This window comes from Raphanus sativus, unplaced genomic scaffold, assembly GCF_000801105.2.
Source record: "Raphanus sativus cultivar WK10039 unplaced genomic scaffold, ASM80110v3 Scaffold2322, whole genome shotgun sequence".
Classification (NCBI taxonomy): Eukaryota; Viridiplantae; Streptophyta; class Magnoliopsida; order Brassicales; family Brassicaceae; genus Raphanus; species Raphanus sativus.
In genome coordinates this window covers 5,873-16,162 of record NW_026617631.1, presented here as the reverse complement: position 1 = coordinate 16,162, position 10,290 = coordinate 5,873, and the positions used below count along the sequence as shown (strand labels likewise).

Below are 10,290 nucleotides of genomic sequence, written 5' to 3'. Positions count from 1 at the left end.
TATCCGTCCTTTTAAGGACAGGTCAGAATCTAGTATAACTTTTAAAACAATTATATTTTTTGGTTTTATTAGGAGACACAGTCTTTGAACATTAAATATTCTTGTTTTATCCATAAAATGCAGATCTAATAAAAATTATTTTAACATGAAACATAATCATATTAATCGTTAGTGGGCTGGTGGTCCGGGTTTCTACTATGTCATCCAGTTTCCGAGTTCGACGAGCAGCAAAGCCTTTTTGATTTCTTTTTTTTAATGAATTGGAAAAGACGTTTTACCCTCATTTTCTACATTAACTTATGCGGATGACTTGATTTCTGCCGTTATTCTTTTTTTTTCCCCTTTGATTTCACCATTTTTACATGATTTCTTCTGGTTTACGGTTTATCCATACATCAAGCATACCTATGAACATAAATACGATTTCAAACTTAAAATTCTGAAATTTACAAGCTTTTATAAATTGTTCAACTCGATGTTGATAAAATTAGACGGCAATTTACTCATTTACACGCTTAACACATGCATAACTCGGTTCACCGCTTTGTCAAGCCGATCACCACCGTTTTCCCACAGCCACCTACCTATATACGATTATATGCTGGTTTCTAGGGTCAAGACGCCGCTTTTCGAACCTGTGGTGAAATCGGATAAACTATATACGCCCGAAACCGAAGACCGTTACTTGGCCATGACCCACTCTTGGATGTGCGTCCGCGCCGCTAAGAGTTCGGTCTCTAATCTAGACCATTACGGTGGAATCAAGACACTCGATTATCAAAAAAAAAATTGAAGAAAAATGATAAAACTTGATAGAAATAATAAAATGATGATTTGGTGGGAGAAACGATGTACATGCAAAAAGATTCTAGTTTGAAAGGTAGGGTATTTATGTAGTTCGAAAGGTTGCGTTTTTTGTCTTACAAAAAAAGAAAGGTTACAAAAAAAGAGAGAGGTTGTGACTTTTTAAGAAGTGACGATTCAGAAAAAAAAGGAAATGAAAGACATGCCGCTCTCGTTAATATTGGTGACGTCAGACTCTAAATGCAACTAAATTTTATCCATTAGATTTGCACAGCTGCAGCAATTTCAACCGTTCGATTTCACTTTTATTTTCCTATAAAAAAAACTGATGTCACTGAAGGTTTGCTATTATATATAGATTTCTCTCTTCAGTAGACAATGAAGAAGAATATTTTTATCTTATAATATATAATTGAGAATATTATAATAATTACAATTACATTTGTGCTGTCTGTTGCAAAATTGTTTTTTGCAAAGAACCTTTTGGTTGGCAAGATTTTGACATCCACTGAAATTGTCAGTGAACTTGCAACTTCCAAACTGGGCAATGTATATTCTCTAGTCTTCAGATCATGCTAGATCACCATAAGCAAACAACCTGCCCAGTAAGCATTCTTTTACATCCTGTGTCAAATAGCAAAACCGAATCATTTAGAGTCTCTACATCATAAGTTACACACAAAAAAGCACAAAACAGCTACTTACTTGTCCCTTCATGGATGAATCAGAAATGAGCTTCAGTAGAAATTCACAAATTAATGCTAGAGATTAAGCTAACAGGTAATGTCAACCCCAACACAATTCTCGTCTTGCACACTATTAAAGAAAAAAATGAGTTTTCTTTTATAGAAAAGTTAAGATCTTGATACTAAAACTGAGCCAGAGAAAGAGATAACCTCTCTGGAAGAAGAGACACCACGAATAAGCCTGCCTAGAGCGTATCTGAGATGCGGTGCACAGTTATCCAACCCATCATTCTTCTGAGCCTCGAGCATCAATCCTCCGTCAACAGATTCCTTATCAGGCAACATCTTGTACTGCTTCTGAATCTCCTGCAGCCTCGTCACCAAGGAGATAGCAGCTGCTTCTCTAACGGAAGCCTCAGGAGAAGCCAAATCCCTAAAATAACGTTTATGTCTGATAAAAACATTCAGCTTTCTTGCCAGTCTCTTCTTATCACTCAGTTATCATATAAATAAAAACATTGCTTTGCATAATAAAAAGGTAAGTACCAAATCAATTCTTTCTCCTTGGTGGAGGACTTAATCCTTTCGCCTCAAACTCATCCACTTGTCTTAACACAAACAACTCTTCCGCCAGAGCAGCTCGTCTGCAATTATAACGTTTCAAGACTTTACTTTTTTGGGTTTGCTCTTCTCGAAGTTATCATCAATGACGCCAGCACGTAAAAATTAGCTAAAGTGAACATACCATCACGTAAAAATTACCTTGCCGACCTTTTAAATGAACTCGTGGTACACCATGACTGCCACCAAGTGCACTGAACAATAAACATATGATATTAGTTTTGTCATATTCTTTTATAAACCAAGTATTCAAACAGGCAGAAGAATAGAACGCACTTGTAAACTTGCCACTCAAACGGTGGCCCATGGTTACATCCTTTGCTGCTTGTATGCTCAAACTTTAAAGCCACCTGGCAGAAGAAGACTCATCAAGACAGCCATACGACCGCAAACGAAGCTGCTATATTTGGAAACACAAATCAACAGACCTCCATAGCTCCCGGGCCAAATATAGCATTAACAATGACCGAGCCCACCTTTCTACCAACATAGACTTGACCAAAAACTCTTATTAATAGATCCAACAGCAATACTTTCTAGAAGTAAAGAATCCTTGGAATTGTGTTCAAACAAAAAAAAATCCCTCAGTCATTAATATCAACACCGCGCATGTCGACCAAGAACCGTAAACCTGTGAATCAAAGAAAACAAAATAAAAAGACGTTCATTGCCTATAGTAAAGATGCAAGAGATAAAAGATACCAGAACCTTGAGATTAGAGTAGTAGCGTTGCTGGAGCTTCTCTCTACATCTGTATCCTAGAAGAAACAGAGATAACACAGTCAGAAACTGAACAGTAAAATGAAGAGAGCAGTAAGTAAAATGGAACAATTCACATACACACAAAATGTAAAAATTCATTGATATGATTATCAAACTCAACTAAACACAACTTACGACACTGTCCTAAACACAAAGCTCAAACTCAATTATTTTTTTTGGTAATCAAACGGACTCTTTATATGCTTTCCACTTACTCTACTCTTAACACTGCTGTTGTTTTAGCTTTTATAACATCCAAACTTCCCACCTATCGTACGGAAGCACATGTATTTATTAAATTACGATCAATTCAAGACCAGGTATGTGGATAAACATAATATATCATTCAACTAACCATGCCATAATATCAACAAAGCATACTAAAACCAGAGAACGCTCTTACTCCTTTCCGGAACCATGATCTAAAAAGTTATGATATCAACTTAAACTTATCTCTGACTGCAAATATACTCAATTGACTGCAACTTTTTTTAGGGAATAGCTAGAATCACGGTGTAACATCAATGGAAATCTCATCAAACAAATATGTGATTACTCAATCTATTGCTAAGAAAAGAAATATGATACAATCAGTTAACAATAATCTGAGTTTCTTTGATAACGAAACGATACTTCGTACCATTGAATTTCTTCAAATTAGGAATGCCGACCGAGTCACCGGTATCGCCGCTGGGTTTGGTCAGACCGGAAGAGGAGACCGACGCTTCAGCTGGCTTTCTTTGAGGGGGGGGGGTCGCTGATGGAGAGACCGGAAGAGACATCGGGTGTGACGATGGGCTTGATCTGACCGGAAAAGGAGTCAGCTTCAACGCCTTTTTGGTTCTCCGAGCGGGGATCACCAGATAACGTGGATTTTCCGTTGGAACTCATGGCAATTGCGATGTACTAATGAGTATATATAACGAAGTTTGATCGAAATAAAACTCCGATCGAGAGTTCTATAAATAAAATCAGGATGAGAAAAACAAATCGAATCCATAAATGAGAGCAAAGGGAGATGAAGTGGAGGATGTATTGATTGTTCGAGGTCCAAATCGTGAAACGTAACGAAGAAGAGGAAGAGCAAAGGTCTCCGTCTCTCACTGATAAATGATAATGGGCTTCATGCCCCAACTTATTTTCCGTCAGTTTTTATTAAATCGCAAAGCTCGAATGACGTGTCAAAAAGAAATAACATGATTGGTTGATTTAAAGTGACGATGTGGACAACCTATCTGTGGATCTTATTCTCCTTTTAGTATAGTATAGATATGCATTTTTTATAATTAATCGAGCTCTCTTTCTAACTAATCTCTACATTTTAATTTTTTTCATTACTCTACTAATCATTCATATATCTAATGTAATGCATATGAAATCTTTACTACGCTTTTTACCGGACAAATAAGAAGGCAATGGATAATCAAATGAGTGATCTGGCTGTCTAATGTATTTCTGATTTTCAATGATTTGTTTGTTCTACGGTAACTACCAAACAAATCAACTATGCTAATTCTCCATATATGCATTTTTATTTTTTATTTATAATAAATCGAACTTATTTTCTAACTAATCTCTGTATTTTAATTCTCTACACTCTTCTACTAATCATTCATAATGTAATGCAAATGAAATATTCATTACGTTTTTTATCAGACAAGTAAGAAGGCAATTGATAATCAAGTGAGTGATCTAGCCGTCTGATGTATCTCCGATTTTAACTGATTTGTTTGTTCTACGCTACGTAGAAACTAATTTGCACTCATATCTAATGCATATTAATTGTGTCTACTCTGAGTACCAAATAATTGAGAAGTTAATATATAATGAATAAGTGATCTTGCCGTTTAATATATTTTCCTTTATAATAATATTGATCTAATTTCCTTTAGTATTTTCTATTCTTTCAATCCTGCAGTAATGATTTTTTTTTTGGTAAAACAGTAAACATTCCTTACTAACCAAGATGAAGCTTTAATACGCTGAATAGAAAAGATAGACAAGAAAATAGAACATACCGGAAAATGGTGATAGTCCAAAATTCTTGCAATTCTACATATTATAGAGAATGATTGTGGTTATAACTTATAAGACCAACGATTTATAAAATGTATCGCAACTCAAAGTTTGTCAATGCTACATATACAATTTATGTCATTTAATTGGTTATTTCAGTTTAACGTATAATAGTAGATTTTTTGGAATCTGTTGATATTAAGTCAATTAAAAAAAGTTGTAAACGTGATTATCGATTAGAAACTGTTACAGATTCTAAAAGAAAAAAAAATCATACTATTAAATTTGTTTTGTTATATTTAATTTTCTAAAACCAATTGAATTGTTAGTAGAATGACAACTGTCCTTGTAAGTTTACAACTGATCCTTAAAATTTGGGAGTATAGAACTTTTTTTTTGCTCTCTTTCCTATTTTTTTTTTCTTAATATTATTACTATTGTGGTATTAAAATATTTATTATGGTCAATGATTCAGTGAATATCAGTTCCTGCAGTGCAAAGGATCGTTTTATGTATAATGCTTTCAACTGCTAAGTTGGACCACAAGTTTTTAATGGCTGTTACACAAATAATATGAATACTAGGTTTGATCCGCACTTGGCGCGGGATGAAATAACTCTAAAAATTTAAAATTTGATTATTACAAAAGATATTTACATTTGTTTGTTTTGTTTCTTTAAAATCATATAACATTACAAAATAAAATTTTGGCCATTCTGTGTTCGTGCATGTCAGTAAGGAAGAAAAACACTGAAACCAATGTTTCCAGATCCGGACCGAACCGGCGATTGAACCGGATTGAACCATGAACTGACAATAATTCGGGTTGGGTTAATACCAAAATCCAACTAAAACTGAAAGGGTTAAAAACCCACCAGAAATCAGTGACCCAATGAACCGACTAAACCTCAGTTCGTACAAACCAAATTTTATTAATGAAACAATTATTCTTTTTTCTTCTAAGTAAAAATAGTAAAAATAGAATTTATTAAAAATTAATAAAATATCATCTTTTTCATGTTTATAACTCATAAATTATAAGATGCGCAAAGTTTAATATTCACGTCAAGATATTATTTTTATATATTTCTCATTTTGTTTAAGTTTTATTTCATGATTATTTTGAGGATTTTAATAATTGAAACATTTACGTTTGTGAAATTTGTATATAATTTTTTTTAAAAGCTGATGAAAATTTAGAGTGATAAGATCTGTGAATAATGTTTAAGTGTGTTTTCATATTGATTTTAAAATTGAATTATTAAATTTTTTATTAATTTGTTACATTTTTATTATTATTTTTAAGTTTTTTTAAAGACATATCATATAATGTGTCGCAAACTTAAAAATAATAATAAAAATATATCATATAAGTTTTTTTAAAGACATATCATATAACGTATAACATATCATATAATGTGATAATTTGCGACACATTCCCTATTGTCGATTATAATTATTTTTGTTTACACTATGGTTTGCTCAAATCTTCTATAAGACTGCCACATAGGATTTTTGAATTCTTAAAAAGTCGCCACATAGGATGGGATATTTTTATAATTCTTACAAAAATGAGGTTCATATTTTTTAAATGATTCCAAATAATATATAGGAGATTAATGTGTAATACTTTTTATGGCAGTTAATTGTCAATGCTATTTTCATAAGTGAGAAAGCATTACATTGGTGAGAAAGAATTAGAGCAGCTTTAATGACAGCTTATTAGATAATGTGATTGTTTTAACTGCTTTTAAAACGTACCAAATATGCTGACAGATAGTCTCTCAAAAAATAAGCAATAGAAAAGAAATAAATATTGAATCTCAATAGGCACTAAGTATTGTATCGTATCTTCATTAAAGATACTAGAATCTCTGTCCGCGCTACGCGCGGAAAATGCTTTTCCATATTATTTTTGACCAAGGCCAAAAAATAATTGCTCTATAATATTTCTAAATTATGTGTATTTTTTTAAGAAAATAATGAATTTAAAATTAATAAATCAGAAAATATCTAAAACAGTGAAACAAATGATTATAGGTTGAGTTTTTTAAGGTACACATTGTTGTTTATTAATGTGACATTAACCTTTTGTATAATGTATGTTTTTATTAGCTCATGAGTGGATTAATGTGACTCATCTTAGATAAAGTAAGAATAATATTTCATTCCAAATGTTTAGGTGAATAATACTTTATGTATTATTTTTAAAAAATAATTAGCAAACTCAAACATGATAATTAATTTTGTTTTCCATTCACCTTTATATATGTTTGGATTAGTGATTGTTGTAAAGATAATTTATTTTTACTTTTATATACTTTGAAATTGTCTAAATATATTGTTTGGCCATTTCATATGAAGAAATATACAAAAGTTACATGTCAGACATTTCAAGATCAAAAAGTTTTTTAAAAATTTTCTTTCAATTTATATCTTTTTGTTTGTACCCAACGAATTATGTTTTTGTATTTAGTTTTTTTCTGTGGTAAGATTTTTTTTATGATGTCTATTTTCCCAATAACATTAGGATGGATCTTTAAAATAAAAGAAATCTATTTTGAAATTTTAATAAAGTAAATACAAAGTTGATGAGTAAAATTATCTTATAGGAATGTGTTTGTAAGTGGATAGACATAACATTTGTTTGTAAGTTTGGCCATAACATGTATGAATGTGTTTTGGGTATATTTTCTTAATATGTGGCTTATTCATTCCATTTAAAAATATAAACATACGATAAAGCTTTATTTTGTGGTCTTATCCGATTCGTTATTGTTTTGTTAATAAATTTACATGGTAAGTTAGATTGTGTGCTTGGTTTAACAAAAAAAAATTTTAATTTGATGAGTATGGTATAGTAAAACTCCTATCGTATTTTGTACCTTTTTGTAATATAAGATGTTTTACATGATACATATATATTAAAAAATTAAAAGTATTTAAAATTTAATTTAAATTTAGTTTATTAAACTATAAATTAAAATAGTAAATATAATTAGTTATAAATTTCTATAAATTTAAATATATTATAAAAACTTGTATAAACAGTAAACAAATGAAAATAGTAATATATTAAATATCTTAATATTTAATATGAAAATATGCTTTGTTTTTCTTTAAGTTATTGAAATACATTCCTGTAAATTTAGGCGAACCCTTGTTGAAATTTAATAAAATTTTGCTGACAGCAGCTCTGTACTCTTCTTATATTTTATAATCTCACGAAAAGCCACGGTTCTGGGACGGTAACGGCAAGGCTACAGGACGGCAGATTTACCAGTAAGGCTTTTTCCCAGTCGTGTGATTAGCTCAATTATAACCTTGTATCCTGTCATACATACACACTTTGCAGCCTCTAACCTGAGACTCAAGCGGACATACCTCTCTTGTAGCCACCGAGTAATGGAAAAGATTCTTGCATAAGTCTGAGCAACAGCGGTTTCAGCTCGGGGTGCTCCTAGACAGACGTGACAAATCATATTGTTATCCTACACGTCCTTCCTAATCCATGTGCGAGCTCTTTATTCCATTTCTTAAACACATTTTAAGGCACGACAATCTCCAGCTGGGCCACCTATTCCCTTTGCGACCATCAGCTTGGCCTCTGCCACTACCACCTCGCTTCTCACAACACCTCCTTGTTAGTTTTGGCTGTCACTAAATATGTACTATTAGATGATAGAAACCGCCACACAGTTTATATAAAAGCGAGCTCAGAGACAGTAACACTTACATAAAACAGTCATTGTTGTATCTCTTTATAGCTTGAAATGCATATTCTGCTGTTCCAACACCACATGAATATGTGTTTGGTGCGCTGTAGTGAATTTGCTCACAATTATTCTCAGCAACAATTGGCCCTTTAGTTGCTCGGGTATCCACACTGAGTATCACACCGTCCTATTCAAACAAAAATATTGAAATCAATGTTATATAGCTACCTTTTACTAAAAATCAAATTAAATAAAAAAGTAACTGCAATGAAGAAGTTAACAAATGTTTACTTGATGTGCTCTTAAGTACATAGAGAGGCCGAGCTAATTAAAAAAAAAAAGACACCACAACATTAACAGTAGGTACCTGTAAACGGTTATACTCAAAAGCTTGCTACATGATAAACTATCACATGAAGTAGAACAATCTGGTCGTTGCTCCATCAATACGCCTCAAGCCTCAATTAAATCACTAATCAAATTCTACAGAAATCAGGTATTTAGTTTGTACATTAAAACCAGAGGGGAAAGTAAGACCTGGTTACAACTTACATTTGGACGGTACTGGCTTCTTTGGATACCGCCGATGGTGATGAAGGTGGCACCATTAGGAATTTTAGTTTGCAGACTATGTGTCAGCTCAATTCAATTTTGGTGAAGCCATCTCACTGTGAAGTTGTTGAAAACGGTAAGAGTTGCAAATAATCTATTCTTTGATTAAGCAAGAGAGTTCTCAGAAGATTTCAAAGGATTTAGTGGTGATGAATATGATGATGTAATGGAAGATCAAGAACCCAAATAATGTGATCACAACGATAAGGATGATAAACACATCGAAAGGAGCTCATCGATACCAGTTGCAGAAGTCTAGGAAGTAAGATGGTGATGATGACTTTCTGTTATCCTTGGCTTCTGGTGATGAGAGTTTGCTGATTTCTTCATGCTCAGTGTTTGGTCTACGACAGAGAATTAGCTCTGTAAATACAAAATCAAAAATCAACTCGACAGGTTCAATCATCAGTCCATTCAAAATCAATTCAAACACTCAAAAAAAAATTTGTATATCAGATCCAACCAATATATAAACAACAACTTAATTTGGTTTTGACCAATAACCCAATTTCCAAATACACAGAGAGCTTGCATATAGATTATTAAAAAAAAAATAGAGGGGGAGAGAGATGAGAGCCACCTTGATCCAGAGTTGATGACATTGGCATGATCGGGAAAAATAGATTTTACTTCGTATTTCTTCTTCTCCTCAGCAAAATTGGAAGTGAAGAGATTGATTATATAGTGATTGCGGTAAATGTTAAAGCTTTATGAGTCACAAATTTTAACGTAACAGAGGAGAAGCTAAGAGGTGAAACGGCGTCTCTGAAACGGATGGAAGAAGAAGATGAACAGGTCTCAAAATTGGAGAGAGCACGCGAGAGAGCAAGCGGCGCTTAGGGTATTCTCAAGAAAGTGATGTGAGCTAACACGGGCTAACGGGCTGGGACAAATAACGCAACTTCGAAGCCCATACGTAATTTCGGTTCAAGCCCATCAGACGAAAGACAGCAATGACGTGGAGGTTTCCTGGTTTTTGATTGGACGGAATTAAAGTGATGACGTGGACACAGTTTCCTTTGAGGTTATTTAATTTTTAATATAGTATTGATTAAAAAGTTATTGTTATTTGA

General features: G+C 32.8%; 2 long non-coding RNA genes across 9 annotated transcripts; both read right to left on the bottom strand.

The window, feature by feature from the left end:
- Positions 1-1,185: 1,185 nt before the first annotated feature.
- On the bottom strand, positions 1,186-4,107 carry LOC108830468 (uncharacterized). Of its 4 annotated transcripts, none has more exons than XR_008941706.1 (9): positions 3,514-4,107; positions 2,820-2,869; positions 2,540-2,742; positions 2,388-2,461; positions 2,253-2,305; positions 2,037-2,134; positions 1,701-1,923; positions 1,510-1,620; positions 1,186-1,428 (listed from the first exon to the last, which is right to left on the bottom strand). It is a non-coding gene; the product is annotated as an uncharacterized LOC108830468 (long non-coding RNA). The 4 variants fall into 4 exon arrangements; XR_008941705.1 differs by having other exon boundaries at positions 1,701-1,941; positions 2,236-2,305; positions 3,514-4,106; XR_008941703.1 differs by having other exon boundaries at positions 1,701-1,941; positions 3,514-4,103.
- Positions 4,108-7,954: 3,847 nt separating this feature from the next.
- Positions 7,955-10,059, bottom strand: LOC108830465 (uncharacterized). Of its 5 annotated transcripts, none has more exons than XR_001946186.2 (6): positions 9,798-10,059; positions 9,460-9,580; positions 9,158-9,273; positions 8,973-9,088; positions 8,626-8,792; positions 7,955-8,549 (listed from the first exon to the last, which is right to left on the bottom strand). It is a non-coding gene; the product is annotated as an uncharacterized LOC108830465 (long non-coding RNA). The 5 variants fall into 5 exon arrangements; XR_001946185.2 differs by having other exon boundaries at positions 8,973-9,077; XR_008941707.1 differs by having other exon boundaries at positions 9,158-9,580.
- Positions 10,060-10,290: the final 231 nt, after the last annotated feature.